The sequence below is a fragment of the Zonotrichia albicollis genome, chromosome 11 (assembly GCF_047830755.1).
Source record: "Zonotrichia albicollis isolate bZonAlb1 chromosome 11, bZonAlb1.hap1, whole genome shotgun sequence".
Lineage (NCBI taxonomy): Eukaryota > Metazoa > Chordata > Aves > Passeriformes > Passerellidae > Zonotrichia > Zonotrichia albicollis.
The window spans coordinates 16,218,434-16,241,800 of NC_133829.1; the positions used below are offsets into that span (position 1 = coordinate 16,218,434).

A 23,367-nucleotide genomic window follows, 5' to 3' on the forward strand; every position below is an offset into this window, starting at 1 on the left:
CGACACCAGAAGTGGCTCCTCAGGGCCGCAGAGCTGAGCCCGGCCAGCCCAGCACCAGAGGTGGCCCAGCAGAGCCGCAGAGCTGAGCCCAGCCCCGGAGGTGGCTCCTCGGAGCCGCAGAGCTGAGCCCGGCCCAGCCCAGCACCAGAAGTGGCTCCTCAGGGCCGCAGGGTTCAGCCCGGCCCTGCAGCTCCTGCTGATCGTACCTGGGGATGCCGAGCTCGCAGCCCGGCCAGCGCTCGCTCCTGGAGCAGGACACAGCAGGAAACAACAGAGCTGAAGCACAGCAAACGAGCTCTAGCAAAGGAAAGAGAAAGAAAATCACCACCAACATTCAATTCTCTTTCTTTAGTTCTTCTTTATAGATAGAAATGTTTTCCTAAAGGAGTTGATTGCCAGACACAAATTTTGCTACTTGTGTTTGACAGAATCCTGAGAATGCAAAGCCTTTTGTAGCTAGAAAAAAACAATGTGAATTTTCTACTCTTGTACTGCTGAGATGACTCAATACCAGTCCACAGGGGTCTGAAGGTAAAAGCAGAACCACACTCATCTGAATTCCTTGCCTTTCAAACGAGATTTTTATGACAGAATACTTTATTAGCAAACTGGGCTGCTGCAAGCCCAACCAGGAACCACACCAAGCCCAGGGCAATTACCTCTTGTCACTGCCATTGCAGTGAAATGGGACAGGCTGCTATTACCTGCTCTCTTGCAGGGTCTCGAGGGAGGTTTATTCCTGCCATGTGCAACACTGGCATTTGGAAGTAAATTGTTTATAACAAGAGCCAGTGTGAGACAACAGCAGCAGCATCAAGCTGCGCGGCAGCAGCGAAGCTCTGTCCCTGCTCCCTCTGAGCCCCTGGGCTCCGTCTCCAGGGGCTGCCCAGGACACACCAGCACATTCCAGTGCCTGAGGGAATTGCTCAGGAGCACAGCCTGGCCCTGCTGCCACCTCCTGCCCAGCAGGGGAAGGTGATGCCAGATGTCCCCAGGATGGTCACACAGCAGACCCCACGCTCCCCATAGTGCTTAACCCTGCAATTTATACAGAAAAAAAGAGGTATGGCAGATCTCGAGGTTCTGGGCTCAGCCTTGGCTTAATTAGTGGTGGTGGCATATGTTCTGTGATGGTTACATAAACAGGGATGGCATCCCGACCGGTGGCCAAGGGGTTGCCATGGTAACTGTGACAGCCATCAACGCTGCCTTACTCATCGCTTTCCCCCGATTCCAGCAGCACTTCTGCTTCTACTTTGATATTTTCAAACACAAACATGAATAACTGGAGCTCTCTGGCCTTCTCTGGGAACGAAGCTGCCCAAAGCTGTGACTCCCAGTGCCACTTGTGAGCTGTGAGCAGCACCCTTGGGCACAGTGCTGTGTTCCACCCTGGGGACAGCCACCAGAACAGCCCTTCCACTGCTCAGCACATCCCTGCACACCTGGAGGCCAGGCACTGTCCTCTGCAGCCCACACTGTTAGCCAGAACTCATGAGGATGATGATGATGTGCTCATGCCTTCCACAACCTTTTCAGCAGCTTCACTTCTCTCAGAGCATTCAGGCAAGCCTGGCCTAAAATATTTTATTCCTAGTTTACAGCTGTACATAATGAATAAAATGGATTTCCTCCATCTTTTTTTCCAGTGCACATCTCTGCTTTCAAATCTCCCTCTCTCCCTATTTCCATTTTCTTTCAGACTGCTCATAAAAACCCCTGACTAATTTTAGGACAAAGATTAACACAAAGCATCCTGCTCAGCAGCACCTCCTACCTACACCCAGTTTCAGACCTGTCACCTATAGCCAGGCCTAACCCACAGAACATCCACTGCATTTTCATCATTTTGGTTTCTCAGTAACAGCATAGAAAAAGGAAATCAAAATATACTAGATTTAAAAGTTAATTTAGCCTTTTGTATACTTGTTAATCAGGTTATCTATTTATCCCTCACTAAAATCCAGCATCTGCAAAGACGATATACAGAGGCACAAGGAAGACAGGAGACATGGTTTTTCAAACACAAGGAATTTGTATTTTATGTTAAAGCTGTTTTAAAAAGCAAGTCTTTTGTTTGCAATAGTATCCAGCAGTTATTCAACAGAAAAACCAGTCTCAGTAATGTGAATAAAGATTAAATGCTATTTTTTTTTTTATTTCAGTGATTTGCAGAAATATTTTTTGGCATAACCAGAAAATGAGTCACTACTAACTTCACCTTCTATGACTGTTTCAAGTACAAATCATTTCTCATCTGACAATCACTCAGCTTTTAAAGCCAGCTGTTTTATAAAGCCTTTTGTTGAAACCTAGTATGTGAACAGGGATCCCAAAGCCTTAATTTTGAGAGAAATTGCAGTATGTCAAACTCAATAAAGGCAGAGGAGTTGTTTAGATGCCAGAATTATGTATGTAAAAAAAAAATCAAAAAGGTGAAGTTAATAATAGGAGATTTATCAGCTGCCTGGATACAGGTGTAGGACTGGCCTCGTGATTGCTTCATACAGCAGAGCTGAGACACTGAAGCAGATCTGCTCTGTGCTGTGCAGGTCTTCAAACTACATGTTAATACAAAACTTTTTGCTAAATAAAAATACTTGTTTCTTCTTCCTTTCTTCAGAGAGCAAAGTAATTTCCTTACTTCCATATGGTACTGCAGGAACAGGAAGAGTAAAGAGAAAAGTGCAGAGACAGTGGTTGTGAGGAGCAGCTCTGCACAGCTTCTGTTCACCTGTGGCTGTGCCAAAGCAAGGCTTGGCTTTTGGGGGGCTTCCAAGAGGAGCCCCTGCCCTGCCAGGACAGTGCAGTGCCACAGCCAGGCAGCCCCAGCTCCCTGCACTGCTGCTCCAGCCCAGAGCTCTTCCAAGGCCGGGCTAATCCAACAAAAGGACGGGCTCTCAATGCTAATTAGCTCTGAGTAGTCAGGAGATGGACCGGAGCCTCTGCCTCTAATGCCCGATGTGAAATCTCTGCTCTCCACATAAAGCCCGGGACATTAACCACGTCTTATTTTCCCATTTTTCTTTTCAGGGAGCCTGGATGGATTGTAATGCACATGGATAGACTGAAATGCTCAGCAGATGATTTTGCTTAAATCTCAAGTAAGACAAATGTGAGGAGATCTTCAATCACTGCCCTGGGAGGTGTGGGCGATGTATTACACTTTACAAGGAACAGCATTTGGAAAAATTCCCTTTTCACTCCTCAGCCACTGTACTCTTTTAATTACTTGCTAAACTTGGAGAAAGAAGAACAGGAAAGGAAAAGGGCAGAGGAGACTTGACAGAGATAATGAGATGGCTGCCTGCTGAAGTGAGGCATCATTAATGCCTGGGCTGAAGGAGGGACAGGCAGATCCCTCCCCTCCCCTCGCGGCAGCAACTCCTGCAGGCCCTGCTCTGCAGCCACACACCAAGCTCCAGGACATTCTGCAGCCACACACCAAGCTCCAGGACACTCTGCAGTCACACACCAAGCTCCAGGACACTCTGCAGCCACACACCAAGCTCCAGGACATCCTGCAGCCACACACCAAGCTCCAGGACACTCTGCAGCCACACACGAAGCTCCAGGACACTCTGCAGCCACACACCAAGCTCCAGGACACTCCTCAGCCCCTGCTCTGCAGTCACACACCAAGCTCCAGGACACTCTGCAGCCACACACCAAGCTCCAGGACACTCTGCAGTCACACACCAAGCTCCAGGACACTCTGCAGTCACACACCAAGCTCCAGGACATTCTGCAGCCAGACACCAAGCTCCAGCAGCAAGTTCCCTGCTTGAGTCAAGGCCTTTGTCTCATAGGCTATGATGGAAGATTTCAGTCTGAAGCTCTGTAGAAGTAATAAAATAAATTCTGCCTCAAATCTCCACAAACCTGTAATATGCCAGGGACCAGAGAAAGATGAAAGTCTCTAAAGGTCCCTGGAATTTTACCACTTGCTATTCCCTGGTGCACGCTTCATTTTTACTGAAAATTCACTGCAAAGAAATAAATTAGGAAGAGCTGTCACACTAATTTATTTTGGAAATGCAATTTCAATCTTCCCTATGAAAAATGTGATTTGAAAACTCTTGTAGATATTAGTATCTAAGGACTACAGGTTTTTTAATCTGGTTGGTTGGATTTGATGAGCTGCTCCACACCAATATGGACAATACCTTTGTTTCCTTGTAGATGCAAACATGGGAGCATCTCCCCAAGATCCTGAATTATGCCTCCTGCAAAACACACTCCAGGAGTTCTCAGGTGAGTACTTTTCTTACAGAGGTAACCAAGTTCTGACTCTGACATGCTCACAGGTCATGCATCAAGTACAAACATTTTGCACAAGTAAAGCCCAACTGAGAGCATTGATGTCTTTCAATAATATTATTGTAATATCTGGTGATAAAAGTAATGCCACAAGTGTACACCTTTAATTGAAATGTAAACAAAACTGTTTGTTGATAGTCTCCTTCAATTGTCCTTTGCTAATGATGAAAATAATTCTAATAATTACTGTCCCCAAGACATCTGGGAAGGAGATCAAAATCACTATCTGAAAATTAAGTACAGTAGTAGTTCAGGGCTTAAAGTCACATAAATGGTGCCTTCTTTAAAAATCCATCTCTATTGTTTGCACAGTGCTGTAGCAGAGAAGTATAAATTAGACATATTTATAAACACACACACAAAAGGGAAGAAATCACAAGTATCAGATCCATTGGGATATTCTGACATCTCCAGATTGAGATCTACAGAAAATACATCCCAGGCAGAAAGCTAAAGTGTGACAGATAAAAGGGGACTTAAATCTGAGAAAATATGATTACAAACCAGAAATATTATACTATGAATGAATTCCAGGAAGAATTAAGTTAGCCAGCTGATCCACTGAAAGATGTTAAAGTGGGATGGTTTAAGGCCACCCCACAGAGATCAGCCTGTGAGTAGCCATTGGGGAGGGTGAGTAACACCCAGGAGTAACAGCCAGGCAGGCCCTGCTGGAGCAGACCCACAGGATGTCACAGCTCTGGATGTCACAGCCCTGGCTTGGGGCTGGTGCCCACTCTGCCCCCAGTGGGTCTGTCAGCACTGGGGGCATTTCAGCAGCCCCTCACACAGAGCCACACATGCTGTGCCAAGCTCCAACAGGTAACTGCCAACCCACATCATGCACTCCAGCTTTAAAAAGCACTGCAAGTCTTCAATTCCTACAGTAACCTTGTGGACATGAGAACATGCAATTTATGGCAATTATTTTATAAGGGAGAAGGTTACAATAGGATTATGAACAAGGAACTTCCAAACCCTAGTTCTAAAATTATCTTCAGCTTTAACAAATCACAACTCTAACCCCCTCTCCTTTTTACTTATTCCTAAAGCCTTTCTTCTTTCTCCTCTTGTGCTTAATCTGATCTAAATTCTTTCAGGATGTCAAGGGGATAAATCTGCTATTAAGAGCTACTAGTTTCCATTTGCTTTTTACAAGTGGGTGTGTGACAACACTCTGAGGCATTACACAGGCAATTAGGTATGCACAGGATGCCCTACTCCAGAGAGACAATATGCAGAGAAGTGGAGGCTAAAGCACTTCTGCATTAACAGGAGGACCCTCCAAGTGCTTTGCACAGTGTGCTCCAGGGCCACTCAATTGTCCCACAGTATCAGTATTCCAGCAGAAGACATTTAACTCTGTTTCTTCCCAGACCAAAGGATCAACGCAGGAATCAGGTATTTATCCAATGCCAGTAACAAGATTTCTACCTAGCAATTTTCTGCAACTTAAATGTAAATGATGCATGAAAAATGTGTTCTTATGAGATATTAAATATAAGCCAAGTGCTTTAACAGAAAAGTAGGAAACACCCCAATGATCTCTGTGTTTTGTCATCATCAGTGACTGCAGCCCTGAGGAGCCTCCAGCTCCTGCCAACCCAGTAGCAAATAAGGACTCAGTACAGCTTCGAAGAAATTATGGCACTTTCTTATGTGCATTCAGAAAGAGACAGCCATGAAGCATTGCCTTGCTAAATGTTATAAAAGTTCTTATAAATATTCATGTGCAGCATTTGTACTCTGAGTATTTAATCATTTCTTTACAAGAAAGGAGCAGGGAGAAGGGGAGAGGAAGAAACTACTGTTTCTCAAATTCCAAAGAGATCAAGGTAACAGAAGAGGCAGACTTGTGCACAGGTGATTTATAAATTAGTCAGCACCAAACCCAGAAACCTACAAAAAAAGATAATTTTTTCAGGTAGATTTTCTGTTTTCATTACATTCTGTTTTCATTTCAAACAACAGTTTGCAGGTATTAGCCTAATGATTTCTTTGATCATTTGAATTACTTGCATTTAGATCCTTTGAATTTTTACATCATTGGGTTTTGAAAAACAAGCCTGATCTGTTGCTTCTGACATTGATGTGAAGACGGATTGAGCTGCTGCACTCTGCACTCCAAAGCCCATGGTCCCAGGTAAGGCCAGGACCAGAGCAGCAGCAGTGCCTGGAGCAGAGGCTTTGTACCAGGGGCACTGGATCCATCCCTATGGGAAACAAGGCAACCCCAATGAAAATGGAGAAAGATGAGGAGGGCTCCATGGATAGCAGAAGGCTAATTAATTACTTTATTATGCTATATTATTCTATACTGTATTACACTACATCTAAACTGAATCTGCACAGAATCTTGTGACTGTGCTGACCAACAGGCCAAGGAACCAAACCACCATCACTGTGGGTGAACAATCTCCATAGTGCATTGTACTCTGGCACAACACAGGAGCAGCCAATGAGATAAGAATTGATTTGATCATTCTGTTCTCTGCTTCTGTCAGGTTCAGAGAATGTGAATCCCACACATCCCCTCTGACCCAGCAGGTCTGAGAACCCTGCCAGCCTCCGTGCAGGCACTGCCTGTCCAGCTCTGGCCTTGGCACACAGCCCTGCATCAAAGCCTCTCAGAGCTGAATTTATCAATAGTGCTGGGCATGAATATGGATTTCTGTAACACGTGCTGACAATACAAAAGCCTGCTCAGAAGTGGCTTGTGCACAAAAGAGAAAATACATTGTAAAACAGCTTTGATGCCAAATGATAAACCTGATAGAAAAGCCAAGAGATGTGGAGCAGTAACACCTGAAATGCTCAGAAATCACCCAGCAGACAGCAGTCAGGGCTCCTGCCTTGCTGTGATGTGGCCTCCAAGACAGACCAAGAAAGCCTTGGCCACTTTTTCCTCTCCTTCCACAGGAGACACAGCAGCTCCTGCAGCAGATGTGTTACACTGAAGCTGTGGGTACCAGTGCCTTTGCAGACCCCACAGTCTGGATGACCCCCCCCAGCCAGGATGCTGCAGCTGGAGGAAAAAATAACGATCTCAGATGTTTATTACTGCAGGCCCAGCTCCTTCACACACACCTTGGCTGGCAAGCAGACCCAGTGCTGGCAGAACAGGCTGGGACAGCAGCAGCAACAGTGGAAGAAGCTTATTGCTGTGCTGCTCTGGTTCCCTGCTGCATCAGCCAAGGCAGATTCCTGCCAGCTGTACCTGTCTGTGCTCTCAGGTGGATTGGACAGGTCTCTGTGGAGTCACTCCAGGCCCATGCCATGTTTAGAATTACAAAGCAAAATGAAAAGTGGTGCTGCCTTTTGCTTCCCTCAGGAAAACTGCCTCTTGCAAATGGTTTTATCATTTTCATTATATCCTGTTTGATTTGCTTTACCATCTTGACTGGAACAATAGCTAAGACATAATAGAAAAAGATTTTTCCACAGGCTGGTTCTAATTACATTAAATCTCAAGTGAGATAGGACATTTAAATAAGAAACAACAACTGCAGAGTCTGAGATAATGACATACCGAGATACCAGGCTTTTTGAGAGTGCCATTAAAATGATGCATGAAGCATTACAGCCTCTCCAATTGGGTTTCAACACGAAGGCCATTCCTTCTGTGGCACAGTGCTGCAGAGAGAGGTCAGCACTTACTGCACTCAATGTGCTACTCAACAATTAGGAACCATTATCCCTTATGCTGAAGTTGCAACATAGACACAGGCTTAAACTTCTGTATGAGCTGAGGCAGTTGGGAAGGCAGGGTCTCTGGGATGAATCACCTCATGAACCACAAAACAGAGTGGAGGAGCTTCTCAAGAGCTCCTGGATTTTGCTGCAAGTTGTACCTTTAACATTCTGCCATCACAACCAAATTCTCTTAATTTCCTGGAAAATATATCTTTAGATTTTCTGGAAACCACTGAAATATAGACATGCAAAATGGAGCCAGTGGCTGTGTGTCCTGCAAACACAGTGCAACCTGTCACAGTCCCAGTGCTTTGTTTAACCTTGGAGCACTGCCCAGCTGAGCTGCCAGCACTGGTGCCTGTGGGCCCTGCAGCCAAGTCCCCTGCTGGAAATCAAACTGAGGAACGGGAGTTCCTGTGGGGAGGAAAGGACTTCAGGCACTTTCCCTGTGCCTCCCTGTCCTTTGGCTACCAAGTGCTAACCCAGGCTAAAGGGAAGGAGGAGGGCTGGCCTAAGGGGATTGAGGGCACCCTCATCAGGTGGCAAAAGCACTGAGTGGGGTGGCAATGTTCCCCTGCTGGAGGGCTCTGCACAGGGACCAGGACAGGCCAGATCCATGGGCCAAATCCAACTCTATGAGGTTCAGCAGGGTGAAGAGCTGGGTCCTGTCCTTGGCTTACAAGCCCCTGCAGTGCTACAGGCTGGGCCAGAGGGACTGGAAAGCTCCCCAGCAGGAAGGATTGGGCACAGCTGAACATGAGCCCAGGTGGGCAAGAAGGCCAATGGCCCCATGGCAGTGCCAGCAGGAGCAGGGCAGTGACCATCCATCCCCTGTGCTGGGCACTGCTGAGGCCACACCTCACACCCTGGGCTCACACAGGGGCCCCTCACAACGAGGAAGACACGGAGTGCAGAGGAGCTTTAGAAATTAGGGAAAAATGTTTTCTTTGAAAGGGCTGCCCAGGGCAGTGGGGGAGTGGTGGAGTCACCATGCCTGGGGGATGTGAAAGCCTTGTGGATATGGATTTGGGTGTTGTCTTATATATCACAACAGTGCTATTGTCATTATGGTGCACGGATTTCATATCACCAGAGCTTCATACCTCCTTGATATTTCTCGTAGGCAGCTTCTCTGAGCACTGACTGTTCCTGTCCTTGCAGCAGCCACCTGACTTCTCTCACTCCTCTGACTTCAGTTCCCACCAACCCACTCTTTTATACCACTAGTTCTTATTGGCTACAGGTGTTGGCTGTTATCATCTGGCCTGCTCCTAATCTATATAATAGAGTCCAGCTGCAACTCGTTGGGGGATAAGATTACATTCTACATTACCCATACTGTGTCCTCCTACATTTGGGGACATGGGTCAGTGGTGGAGCTGGCAGTGATGTGTCAGTGGTTGGACACAATGATCATAAGGGTCTTTTTCAACCTTAACAATTCCCTGATTCTGTAATGGGGCAGAACAGCTCACCAAGTGCCCTTGCTCACAGCCCATCCCTAGGCTGAAAAACATCAAACCATGGCTCTGCTGTATGGCTGAGCTGAGGCAGGGCTGTTCTTACACACTGGGATCACCTTCTTATCTCCAGCTGCTTTTGCACAGCTGTCATAGGAACATTTCAAGGAAATTAATGAGATACTGAGGATTGAGAGACTTTGTTTCAGTCAATCAGCAGAATCTGTGATTTTAAATTCTATACTCAGAGAATAGAAACTTTCACAGAAGCAGGTCAGTAAGTAAAGCATTCTTGTCCAAGCAGCAAAACATTAATTCTCTATTAATAATCAAGTGCACAAAAGAAAATTTACAAAGGTTTTCCCAGCACACAAAATAAAATTATTTTCTTGGGTGTATATTCCACACTTCAGCCTTGCCCCACTGAAGGGCTGTGACACACAGATTGTCTGTGTTCAGCCAGTGCCAGGGCACTGCAGGATGGTGGCTCAGACACAGCTCAGTATTGCAGTTCTCTGACCACATGGCAAAAGCATTTGCTAAATGCAGCTCAGGTCCCTGCACAGAGCCAACCTGAGCAGAAACACATGCAACTATTGCTGCTTGTGACAGTATTTAATCTGCACCAAATAAAGAAGGAATTTAACTGGTTTTGTTACCTTCCTTAACCTAAATGAGATGGCCGTGCTCACCTCCATGCCACCTGTGAACAGCCCCAGCTTTCAAACTGCAGCAGCTCCATTGAGGGTGAGGAGGGAGGGTGGATTTCTGTCAGGTCAGGGAGTGAAGGACATCAGCAGTGAGCACCAGCATGGGAGGCTGCTGGGCCTCTGCCTCCCCCTGCTCCCCAGAAGTGCCAGGAGAGGTTTCAGCAGGTGTTGTGCAGCATCATGGCCTGAACAGATCCTGTCCTGAAGTCCTTGGGCTCACACTGACTGCACTTTCCCCCCCCCCAGGTGCTGGCACAAACCTTCCCCACTGGATCCCACTGAAATACCAACATGCAATTTTACATGCCAATTACACAGAAGGCTGTTTCTTCCCCAAATAGAGGAATAATTTGAAAATTTGCCAGTGTTGCTTCTGAGCTGAAATAGAGGCTGCACAGGTCATGATGACCTGAAGGGAGCTGAGGAGTGTCTCCCCAAGGCAGGACATGCCTGGGAGCCAGTGCAGCCCTGCAGAGCTGGGAGCTCAGCAGCACAAGGGCAAACCCCAGAGCCTGCACTGCACCAAGGGGCCGGCACCTCTGGCAGTGCTGCACCCAGGGCACCTCACCCACGCCTGCTCTGCCATCCAACCTTCTTCCTGCACAGTCTGCTGGTCTCTCATTAGACCAAAATGTACAGAGCAGATTTCAGCTTTCATAAAACCCACTGTGCTTTCTAAAGATCCACCTTGTCTTCCAGGCAAGTGAAATAACACTTTCTGTCTATGGCTCCTGGGGGTTGTTTTCCATCTTTATTTTTTAAAAAAAATTATTTAGATCTTGCAATGCCTATTTCTCAGCCAAACTGTCAGGGATGTTAATGAGATTTATCTGCACAGCCTCTCTCATTCTCTGCCCCCTTTCATTCTTTGACACACAAGTGCTTTTATGTTGCAGGAAATGAGGACAACAGAAAGCTGCAGATCCCATGAATGTAAAAATTGTCTTGAAGGCATGGAACAATCCAGCCCTAATTACAGCCAGCTGGAGCCTGCTCTCTTTGCACTGATACTTAGATAATTAACTGAATACTGACTGATGCAAGATTCAAGTATGTCACTACCAGATATTCAAGGTTAATTTTTGTATCCATCACCAGCATCAAGCTTAATGGATATTATCAGCTAAACTCTTGAAGATCAGTAACACAGACTCCTAGTCAGGCAAGGACTATTTTTCCTTCAGTGAGCTTGGTGCCATCTTTCTTCAGCTGCAGAAGAAATCTCTTTTACATTAACAAGGCAAACTCATAAATTTTGATCCATTTAATACCTGTAAATTCACTCACTTAAAGCTCTAAACTTAAAGACACTGAAATCACAACAGTGATGTAATAAAATACACCCCAGACTGCTCCAGTGGGCATTACTGGAGTAATACCTGTTTATTTCTCAGAGTATGGCATCTTTAAATTGGTGGGTGTCCTCCTCAGTAAGCTTTATATGGATGTTGAAAGTAAACAGTTCTATGCTGAAAACCGAATATCCTGATTTGACTGTGCACGTATCTGAAACAATTACAGGAGGGGACAGCAGAGATAGTGCTCAAGAAGTCTGAAATGTCTGTAAGGCAGAACTGCTGATGCACTTCTCCTGCAAGGAACAATACATGTTTAGATTGTGAGGTACCTGAACTTGTGCTGTCAGAAAAAAAACTGAAAGAGGAAATCAGTCCCAACAAGAGAAAGTTGTCTGTCTCAGTTCCACTTTCAGCACTGCTTTCCCTGCAAACAGGGATTTTTGGACAGATTCAGTCCCTCTGGCTGGTTTACAGCTGCACTGATAGGAGAAAACAAGGTGTCACTCCTGCTTATCAAGTGGTACTTTTATTCCTAGTTACTAATTCAAGAAATCACCGTGAAAAATCTGAAGTATTTTAACCTGGCAAAGCTGTTCATAAGAACAGCAATGCAGCACAGCAAAGCCACAGTAAAAGAGGAACAGAACTATTTGGGAATTGTTAGAGCTTGGGTAGGGCTGTGCAGCAGAAAACCAGCATGCACCTCAGCAGCCTGCAGTGCTCTCCAAACATCTGGGTGGGGAGGCAAGAATCCAAAGAATCCGGAATAGGGATTCTTTTCATTTTGTATTTTATTTATCCTCGCACCTTCTTATCTACTAATGGGAAAATAAACAATCCCAGTTATGTTTGCACATGGCCTACCATGCTCCTTCAGCAGGAAAAGTCTGAATTTTGTGAAATATCTTTGGAATGCCACTGTAATGTAAATCACAAAGCACTGCCACCACAGTGCAAGTTAAAGTGTAACCTGCAGTTCTCCCCAAGAGAATACACAGAATTTATATCACCAGAAATGGAAAGCAACAGAACAAAAATAAAAGCTTAGCAAAAAAAGTAGGTTAACTCATATAGAGAATGATACATAAGACAAGGATGAAAAAGAAAGCAAGGAAGGTATTTTTGGAAATATTTTGAAGTCTCTTTAAAGCCCTGCCTATTTGCCTGTGAAGTATTTCTGCTTAAAATATAGATATGCTAATGTTCATATTTAAGATAGAGATGATTGGGCTGAAAGAACTCCTCTTTGGAAGAGCAAAGGAACAAAGACTGTGCATCATCAGCAGCTGGTTCTGAGAGCATTTTCAGACTTATCCTGGGGAGGGTTAAGGAATCACAGGATCATTAGGGGTGAGGGGGTGGCTGGAGGTCATCTAGTGCAGCTCCAGGGAAATGCATGTTTGAGAGGAAAAGCTGCATTCTGGATAAAGTGGAGAAACCTTTGGAATCTGAGAAGCCTCCAGAACTCCAATTATTTTGTGTTAAAGGGGGCATAAGAAGTGCTGCAGCAGCAGCTCCCTGGATGAGGTGGGTGCTGCCCAGAGCCCTGGCACAGTGGCACACCTGCATTCCATGGAAATGATTATTGCCTGCAGCAGGTTCAAATGTGATAATTATCTTTTTTCACCTAGAAGTTCATACTTTTCTTAATTAGCAGGGTCTGAATTGTATGCAGGTTTCTTTTTTTGGTTTGGGATTTTTTTTTTTTTTTTGTTTGGAAGAATGGGAATGTGTTTCTTGCCAAGGCCACATCACATAATAACAGACTAGAGAAAAATGAAAGGACCCAGTATGAAACACACAATGCAATTATCACCAACTGAGCAGCTGATAAAAGAAATGACAGAGTAGAAGACACAAGTTTCACATGATGGAAATTCAGGGAAAGTGAATTTGTTACAAATATTGAGCAAATTAAAGGAGGAGACCCCACCATAAGCAAGGCCTCTCACCTCCCAGCCACTGAAAATTCCCTCCTCCTGCAATGAGCAATCTGCCATCCCATCTCAACAGGAGCTACAAGATCCCCAGCAGCAGATCTGCTTGGATGGAACTTACAGGGGCATGGCCAAAACGAAGACCAGGAGCCCCACACAATTACAAGATAATTTTTCCATTTTGTCCTGTTTGTTTGAAAATTCCAGCTATCACACCAGCAGGAATCCAAGCAAACACAGCCTCAGCTGCCTTCTATCAGCTAAACTGACAAGGACAGAATTTTTAACACACCTGTGATGGGCACATTTCAGAGATAAGTCCAAGTGAAAACAGAGATTCCTGCAAGCGTGAAAAATCTGAACTGCCCTCTGGAAAGAAGTGCATATAGGGACATGGAAAAAATATTATTAAGTTATTGTTGCTTAGTCTGTCAATGTTTCCATTTGGAATCAGCCTTCAGCCATTAAAACCTCAGCTGGAAAAGCCTGGTTGAACTTGACAAATGAACAAGCCTGGTGTCTGGAAGAAAAAAAGTCATTTTTCCTTAATCCCCAACTCAAACAGGTCCTGCCTTCAGTATCTTCAGCTTCTTTTGAGATCAATATTCTCAATTTTGCATCTTTCTTTTGTGCATGTGCAATTGCAGTTCAAATGTTCCCCCCTGTGTTCCCTGTTTTGCCCTGAGAGGGAAGCAGCTGGCTTGTTCTGCAGGGAGCACACCCAGCTCTGTGCCCAGAGCTCCTCCAAACTGCAAGCACACAGAAACGATACAGCACTTGGAGGCAGGAAAACTGTTCAGGAATGCACACAGGAAATGCACTATAGAAATGTAAGATCATTAAAATAATGTTATTATGGTTATTATTATCCTAAAAAATCCATCTAAGCCAGTAGCCCCTGCCTGTCCCTGCAGATACCTCACTTTATCTGCAGCTCACATGGCTCCTCTTTAGTGCCAGCATTTTCTGCTCCTTCCTTGTTCTTTGTGCCAAGCCAAAGAGAAGCAACAAAGGCTGGTGTTGTTCCTGGAAAGGAATGGCTCCTGCAGGAGTCAGTGGGCAGCCTCCTTTCATGCCCACACGGGCTCGAGCTCTGTACAGTGAGGGAAGCTCTGCAAGCACGTTCCTGGTGCAGCCTCCTCAATGAAGGCATCCCACAGAATGTGTGTGGGTCCTGTGTGTGGGACAGGAGCCTGGCAGGGCCTCAGAAGAATCCTCAGTGTGGCTGCAGAGCCAGGCAGGCTGAGGTGTGTGAGCTGCCCACAGCCTCCCATTGTTCCTGGGAAGGTGGTGACTTCCTCTTCATTGAATCTTTCCCCTTACTTTGTCCTTCCTTCCTGATGATAAATGCAGTTTTTATTTTTCCAACCAATTCAACATTACTTTTAGAAATTTTATCACTCATTCAGATTTCAGTCAGTGAGTCAAGCGGAAAAAATGTGTTCTCAAGCTGAGAGAAAACCCTCCCAGTTAAAATCCCTGAGCCAAGAGCACCTCCCAGGCAACATCCTCCAGCTGCTCTCAGAGACAGAAAGAATTTGTGCATGCCATCAGTTCCCACCTAGGCCACTCCAGAGCATCTCCAGCAGGAAGGAGATGCAGGAAGGAGATCTGTCTGCCCAGAGCAGCAAGCCCTGGCTCTTCCCAGGCTCATCCCACCCAGCTCTTCCCTCAACTGCAAAAACCCCTTGGTGTTCAGCTGACGAACATCTTCCTGTGCCAGCAGAGGAATCTATCCATAGCATTGTTCTCCCTGTTTCTGGGCCTCTGATTGTCACTTTTATCAGCTAAATAATAGTAATTTGAATGCAGAAACAATTATGGGAACCTATTTGCTCAGCTAAAGTCCTTGTGCCCAGCAGATTTACAGTTAGTGCTGTTTTGTCAAAGGCTGAATGCACAAAGAAGTTGCTCTGCCAGGCAGGGATGAACAAGGGAGCAGAAAAAACATCGCCTTTCAGTTTCCTAGGAATGTTTCCTCTAATGATGTGGTTAGAACCTGTTTGTGTCCCCTCCTGACTGCCTGCATACAGACAAGCCAAGGGGGTGCATTTTCCTTTGTAAGAATGGGCAAGAGTTTGTGACTAGGACTGCTTTGTAACTTGTGATGCTCATATATGTGGCTCTAAAGTGCCCTACAGAAACCAAACATCCCAGCTCCAAAACTTTTCCAAAACAGACATGAGAGCTGGAACTGTCTTTTTCTTGTTCTCATTAGACACGTGAGTGAATCAGATCTGAGGATCTGTGCACACCTTCAAAGAGAAAGGACTGCAGGGCTACAGGGAACAACAGAGAAAAGGCACTAAGGAGAGCACAGTAAATCTGAAAACTTGAAAGAAGAAAAACATTTTTCTTTTAAGTTCTTTTTGAGCTTCATTTGTCACCACTGCAGACAGATGGAATCCGCAAGCCCTCCCTTCCTGCCAATGCAGCAGAAGACACTGACACAGTATGGAAACAACTCTGGCAACAAACCAGGCAGCTCCTAAAGAGAGGAACTCAGTGAGGGAGGAGCCTGGCAGCCTCCTGAGCACCTGGTGCACTGGCTGGGCGCTGAGCTCTTGGTTGGGAGGCTCCTAAGTGCTGCTCTGACTGTGCTCTCACAACAGGCACAGGGCACCATGTGGATTTCAGACAGAATTGCCACATTCATGCTGAGCATTTCTGAAATCCCACCCATGACCTCACAGGATCCTTCTGGGGCACTGACTGTTCTCCCATTCTAACACAGACTGTGATACAGGGGTGGAGTGAACACCTCACCTGGACTGGTAAATAACAACAGCTATATTTGTGAGGTTCAGAAATGCTGGTCTAATTTTTCTACCATCAGTCACGCAGAACTACTGTCAGATCTGTTCACTCTCCCTCTAAATAAAAGAGGGTAGAATAAGAGATCAGCATTTCAAACAAAACCAAGCACATAACAGATTTCCTTTGTTTTGTTCATGACAAATGAAAGGAATGTGGTGAGATGTCATTTTTGATATATGCAGTTACATCAGAGTTTTCAAACTAAGGCAGATCCTACTGAGCTGGGGTTTAGTGAGGTTTTGAGGAGAGCACAAACACCTCCTTTCACTCTCTTGCCTCAAAAGACATGGAAACATCATCTTGGTGTGGTATTAAAGATATGGTAATTCTCCTTTACTCTTTTAAAAGCTTCTGTTTTTAGTGGCCAGTTCTACATTGTTACAAAGGCACAGAGCCCAAAATGGGGCAGCAAGACAAACCTGGGGGTCTTTCTGCTCCCAATTTTAAAAAGTAGCACAGTTTTGTATTCCTGACTAGTAAACTGACCTCAGGAGAACGGGCATAGAAGTATTCAGATGTTTAATATACCCAGCCATGAATGGCAGAGAAAAAGATAAGTAAATAAGAAGAGCAAAGAAAAGAAGAAAATGGAAAAAGATTTTTGAGGAAATATTGAATGTCAGCAGAAAAAAGCAAACTTCCTAGTGTGCCAAATTAATGTACCTTTCCACAGGTTTCAGGAGTCACACAAAGCACTTAAAATATAACAAAAAACAGGGACAGAGCTACTTCTACCCCTGTTCCAAACTGCATTTTGCTGGCCATTGGGTAGGAAGACAGTCAGTAATGGATAAAACTCTCTTTGTTTTTCAGAGATGAAGACATGGGATGAAACCACAGGAAGAAATTTCAACTACTGAATAAAGTACCAGATACTAAAATTTCAACTTTTTACTAATGAATGAAGCTGACAAAATCACGTTTGGTTCTTGTAAGATTTTCTATTTAAACTCTGGTAGTAGTAAAACAATATCATCTATAATACAAGTTATCCTGCTGTACTGTATTGGAAATCAGAAGATAGAAAAGTGAGTTACCACTTAAGTCTGAGGCACTGAATCCATTCTCATGTCAATGGTTGGCTTGGCAAAGCCTCCTGCAGCCACTGCTAATAAATCCTGCTGAAAATTTCAAACTTCCCACTTGTCCAGACAGATTCGCTTCACCCCCTTCTCTTCATTACTGCTGGTCAGGGTAGCAACATTTTCTGTGAAAGACAGACAAGAAGATTATTTCAAACAAATTTCAAATCTGATTTATTGTACATTTTCCTTGAGTGACCTCCTGATCTCTTAAATGCTGTGAGAGCATTTTTTTTTTACAAAAAACACATTTGAATTCTTTTCAGAATTCTGGCTGCAGAGCCGGCACCCCAGACTTTTGTCCGTAACGTTCCCATTTGTTTCCCACTCCCCAGGAGCACACTGCTGCAGCCTTCCTTTAACTTTATCTGCCCAAGAGCCATGCTCAGCTCTGCAAGGGAGGCAGATGGGAGGCACAGGCTGAGGAACAGCCTCTAGAACCCACTGGAAGAAGGAAGGACTTTTGCAAGGAAAAGGAGCAGAGCTCTTTGGAGTTATTCAAGGCAACAGCTCTGTCCAGTTCTCCTGGGGTTTTGTTTGTGGGGTTGGTTTTTTCCCCTCCTCTGGTATTCTGCTTCTTGTGACTCCAAGTGTGAACAGGTTTGTGGGTGACAAAGTTGGCAGAAAGAAAGCAAACACAAATAATTTGTGTAAGGGAAGCCACAAATAACAAGGAGCAAAGCACTTAAACTTGTGCGCAAAGCAAACCCAGCCTGGTGAGGGCACAGACTGAGCAGCACAACCAGAACTCCTTGACAACGATTATCACCACAAAAGGACTTTTTAGGACATTTGAAAGGAAGATTCTGAAATAGCCCTGCAGATGAGCAGCAACAAGTGAGATGAATAAGAATTATCCAAAGAGAAAACACACATTATGTGCTTGACAGTGGACTTAATGAGAAGGGTGAACATCCTGGCATTGAAGGCAGGTAAGGGAATCATCCCTAAATCAGACTTCAATTTGTGGCTCATTGTCTAAATAGAGATATTAGAGATGAGGAAAAAATTTCCTGTGGATGGAGAAGATGGAATCTTCTCCTAACCCGAGTGTTACCAACCAATTTGCTTTTGCAGATGGGATTAGCCAGAAATAGGATGCAGGAGAAGAACAGGAATGAGAACTGAGCCCTGCAAAGCCTCCAGAAGGAATGTTAAGGGAACACCACAATCCTTCTTAGTTCTGAGATCCTCACAGAGCAGAAACTTTTTCTTTGCATATTATCAAGTTCTTTGAAATAGAGAAAAGAGCCCTGAAGAAAAGAGAAATCAGCCAACACTTTGTGGCATGGAATGGCTACAATGAAAGATTATTTAAAGTCTCAGTGTAAGGAAATGTTGTTTGTGTAAAATTTTAACCCCTTCCAAAATGTTTGTTTTTTGTTGGCAAGAAGAACAAGAGACTGGGAACTTTATGGATTCAGGCAGGATGCTGCAGTTCAAGGAGCTGGCTGGGGAAGGAGGGAGATGGATTTCTCCTCCTTTAGTGCCCACCAGCCTGCAGAACCCGTTCCCAAGCTGTGGGCACCTCTGGGCACGTCTCTAAAGGGAGCTCCAAGCCAGGAAACATTGCCAGAGCTGTAGCTATATAATAAAATATCAACAGTTACATGCATTTTTAAATTTTAGTTGCATGCAGGTGTTTGTACTTCTGTCCTAAAATTCTGCAGGCTTTGCCCAGCAGTACAAAGGGCTGTCCTTGCCCTTTGCTTTCACCTGTGGAGCTGCACAGCTGGAGATAGCAGAGACTCACTGCCACAGCTGGATAGAAATCTGGTGTTCCTGTGGCTTGTGAGATCACTGAGGTGTTTTATAGGTGCCACAGAAAACATTTTATCTCCAGCACCAGCACAGTGCACACTGAATGGTAGCTAAGGCAACAGGTGGCACAGATCACAGATACAGTTGTCATTGTACTCACAAGCAGCACAGGGACTTGAAAAACACAACCTACCACTCAAAAAGAAATGACTCAAGCCACTCCATATTCACTTCTGTTCCAGTGCCCAGTACTACAGATTCATTTAAAACATTTGAAGTTAATCAATAAAGATGATGTGCAATCCTTTTTAGCAGCTGCTCCAAAGAGGCAATTCACATGGGTGAATGATGCTGCAGATGAGTCCCTCTGCATCTGCCTTGGCTTTCCCTGGGGGCTGGGGCAGGAGAAGCCCCTGTGAAGAGCTGCCATGTGCCTCGGTCCCCTCTGCTGTCCTTGCAGCACAAAGGGCAGGAATGTTCAACAAATGAATCACAGTCCATTCCTGCAAACACCTCACAGTCCATTCCTGCACACACCTCACAAACCACTCCTGCACACACAGACCATTCCTGCACACCTCTCTCAGAGAATTCCTGCACACCTCTCTCACACCATCCCTGCACCCACCCCAAGAGGCTGCCAGGGCTGGAGCAGCTCCTGGCCAGTCAGGCTGAGTGACAGCCAGGGGTAAAGGGGCACCTTCTCACAAGATTAGGAACAGGAAGGCTGTTTCAAACCCCTCCATATGAATTATGATTGCTGACTGTGTAAGGAGGCAAAAATGGAAGTAAACCCACTGTCACAGACCTCTTTTATGAAAAATCCTTTCCTTAGGATTTTCCCTCCTGAGAAGCTGAGAGGCCTCAGGAACAAAATGTAAACATTGATTATCTGCTGCTGTGGAATGCAACAGGTGGATCTGTGACTGGTCTCATAGAATTGTTTCTAATTAATGGCCAATCACATCAGTTAGCTCAGACTCCCTCTCTGAGCCACAAGCCACAACCATTCTCTTTTTCTATTCTTAGCTAGCCTTCTGATGAAATCCTTCCTTCTATTCTTTTAGTATAGTTTTAATATAATATATATAATAAAATAATAAATCAAGCCTTCTGAAACATGGAGTCAGATCCTTGTAAACACTGTCACAACCCACAAGGAAACAAAGCTTCATTTGGGAAAGGTTTTTCCTATTCATGATGATTGCAAGTGAATTCTTCCTGAGTTATGAACAACTGGTGATGCTTTAGCATTCAGTACATGGCCTGATTTTATCATAAAAGCTTACCCTGGCCTTCAGCTGGCTGTCAGATTTGCCAGCCTGGTAGGATTCTGGCAACACTTGTGCTGTTTAATGTCTCAGCATGCTGTATCTTGGACACAAACCCCTGCAAAAAAAACCCCAACTATAAATATTTATGTTTGTTATCCTTTTTGCATGATACAGTCAAGAGAGGGGAAACAGATTCTTTCCAAATGGACTGAATCAGAGAAGCATGACAACATCACAGGGTCAATATCCACGAGCAAAGCATTCCATTAAACCATGGGCTCCCCTCAGCGGAGTCCCACGCACACCCTGAGCAGGGCAGCTTTGCCCAGGAGGCTGCAGGGACCCCCTGGCACAGCAAACTGTGCCCCCAGGAGCTGCCAGCCCCCAGGGGGACCTTGCTGGGGGTTGGGGTTGGTGCTGAGCTCCTGAGGCCGCTCAGGTGGTGCCATTCTGAGGTGGCATTACACAGCCACTGACCAGGAGAGATGAGCTCTGCTTTCACAGCAGTAATTTCTTCACTTCCAAATTGTCTCTTTGGGCAAAGAAATGCTGCACACACAGCATTTCCACTCTTGGAGGAGAAAGGGAAAGGGAATGCATCAGTACAGCTCCTGACAGATTTGTTTTTAATACAAATTCACAGAGGTACACGAGAGACTCCAGAAAAGCTTAAAAGTCAGAACTTCTGATACTTTAAAAAAATATTAAATACATGATGACTGTTTAAAATAGAACTGATTCATGGGGAGAAAGGAAGTACTTAATGACTTGCTCATGCTTAAGGACTCTTAAATAAAACAAGTATCTGTTACTCATGCCTTGGAAGGATTTGCTGCTCCCGAACTACTGATTTGAAAAGCTTTTGACACAGCAAGATGAAGACACATCCCCAAGGGCTGCTGTGTGAGCTGAAAGCCTGTGTGCTCTCAAACACTCTTCCTTTCATTGAAGAAGGGAAAGATTAGCATGAGGAAGAAAAAAAAATAAAGACTTAGTTGTTTTGGCTTTGGAAATGAGGTGTCAGTAAGATTTTCTAGCCTGAAGAACCACCAAAGAACCCCAAATTATCATGTCAAGAAGTAGTGATTGAATTTGAGACCACCAGAGGCTATCCAGGCCCTCATCTGCATCTCTCCTACTGTAATTTCATTCATTAATTGTTGGCCTAATATTACAGACCCAATACCACTGAATAAGAGAAGAAAATTAGCAGAAAAGACAGAAATGACAACTAGTCACCCTCCATCCTTATGAATGAATCCTGTAGTACAAACTTCAAACACAGGGTTTATCAAGGCTTGGCCAAAATGCAGTTTTGGCTCTGGGATAGCAGGCAGGAACAATGAAGCAACACAAGCCTCTGCTCCATTTTTACTGCTCTGTGCTCCAACAAGCACAATTTCCTCTCTCAGCAGCTCCTGAAAACCTAGCCTGTTATTGGTATTTCATGTTCCTGAAAGCCCTATGAATAGCTGAATGGGGCTTTCCAGAGGAGGGCTCTTGGCACAGCCACCCCAGCTCAGGTGGCAGCACGGACACAGGGACAAGGAGAAGCTGGCAGGAAAAACTGAGAGCAACAATACACTGCCCCCAGTGCCAAAGCCTCAAATGGCTGTTTATGCAACTTTCCTTCACAAATTAACCCCAAAACTTGCACTGGGATTGCAATTTGCATTTCAACCCACTCTCCCCCCGCCCCCATTTGCTGTTTGCCCAGTTTTATTAGAACCATCTGCAAGATCCTCCCCTTCCAGTTTCTTGTGTCGGTTCATCTGGCAGCTGCACTTTCTCATCTATTCAAAAAAATCTTTGTTTCAAAGTTGTTGAGACAGAAGGTCTTTGACAGGCTAAAAATCATCATGAAAATCAACACAGAAACCACATCAGATGCTGTTTTTTACAGATTGAAGGGGAAGAATGGAAGCTGGAATATATACATATATCTATATATATGGGTTTTTTTTAATGGGAAGATAAATGAGGGTTTTGGGGATCAAAAAAAGTTTTACCAACCCTATTTATCTGCAAAAAGCCACAATTTAGTGAAGTACTGCAAGTTGCCACTGCAGAAAGGGTTTCAGGCTCACCATTATTACTGACAGAACAAGAGAAATGCAGAGAAGTATTTCCTTACAGCAGCTCTTGGCAAAAGATCAGTGAGGGGAGGGCAAAGGGAAGGAGGAATGTTGGTGAAGTTGTAGGGTTTGAATCATTTTCTTTAAACATGATACAAGTGTTACAAGTTTTTGAATACAACATGCTTTTCAATCCCTTTCATTAGCTGGTGCATGGTGCTGCTTAAGCTTCCATCTTTCACTGTAACCCTCCTAGGGATCCTTGTTCCCTTCTGGGGACAGATATCCCTGCTGCCACCAAGCTGGGACAAGCTGATGGGACAGCTCCTGCTGCAGCACAGGGCAGGGCACAGCTGAGAAATGGCACAAATCCCGGGCCTTTCATTGCTTTGGGTATTTTTCTATTTCGGTATTTTTCTACTCCAAACTGTTTCTGCAGAAGAATGGCACAATCTTCACTTGGGGATTAACAGAGATTCTAGATTCCTCCAAATCTTCTCATAAAACATTCTTAATAAAGCAAATTCACTTCAAGTATGAACACAAAAGCATTTTCTTTTTTCTTATGTTGTTGCTGTTTAAAAGGTAACAAATAACTACAGACAATATTCACCTGCCACCAAACCTTGCTTGTAAATGTGTAAATTTGAGGAATTTGTGGCATGAACTGAATTATTTCAAGTCTCCCAGAGTCCCAGCAATGCTGGCAATAACTTTCTCCACGTTTGCACCAGAAGCTCAGTCCTTTAACTCTCCATCACATCCCAGCCCTGCTGTCATCTCCCCTGACCTCCCTGATTCTGTTTTATACAACCTCCAGCCCACGTCTTCCCTAACCAAATTCCTAATTCCTTGTTTAACTAAACAAGACCATTTAAAGTTTCTCAAGCACTCTGACAAGATTTCTACAGCTTCTACACTGGGATTTGCCATTTTCTTC

The 23,367-nt window shown here is 44.7% G+C and overlaps 1 protein-coding gene across 10 annotated transcripts in view; it reads right to left on the minus strand.

Annotated features, from left to right (window-relative positions):
- PEAK1 (pseudopodium enriched atypical kinase 1) overlaps positions 1-23,367 on the minus strand; it is a 111,567-nt gene that overhangs the window by 45,723 nt on the left and 42,477 nt on the right. For 7 of the 10 annotated variants that reach the window (XM_014267616.3, XM_026793955.2, XM_005487791.4 and 4 more), the window contains 2 exons: positions 17,273-17,442; positions 207-297 (listed from right to left, as the gene is read on the minus strand). The gene's annotated coding sequence lies outside the window, so the exon portion shown is untranslated. Of the gene's footprint in view, positions 1-206; positions 298-17,272; positions 17,443-20,367; positions 20,468-23,367 lie in introns of all 10 variants that reach the window. The other 3 variants (XM_026793957.2, XM_074549531.1, XM_014267617.3) reach the window with 3 other exon arrangements.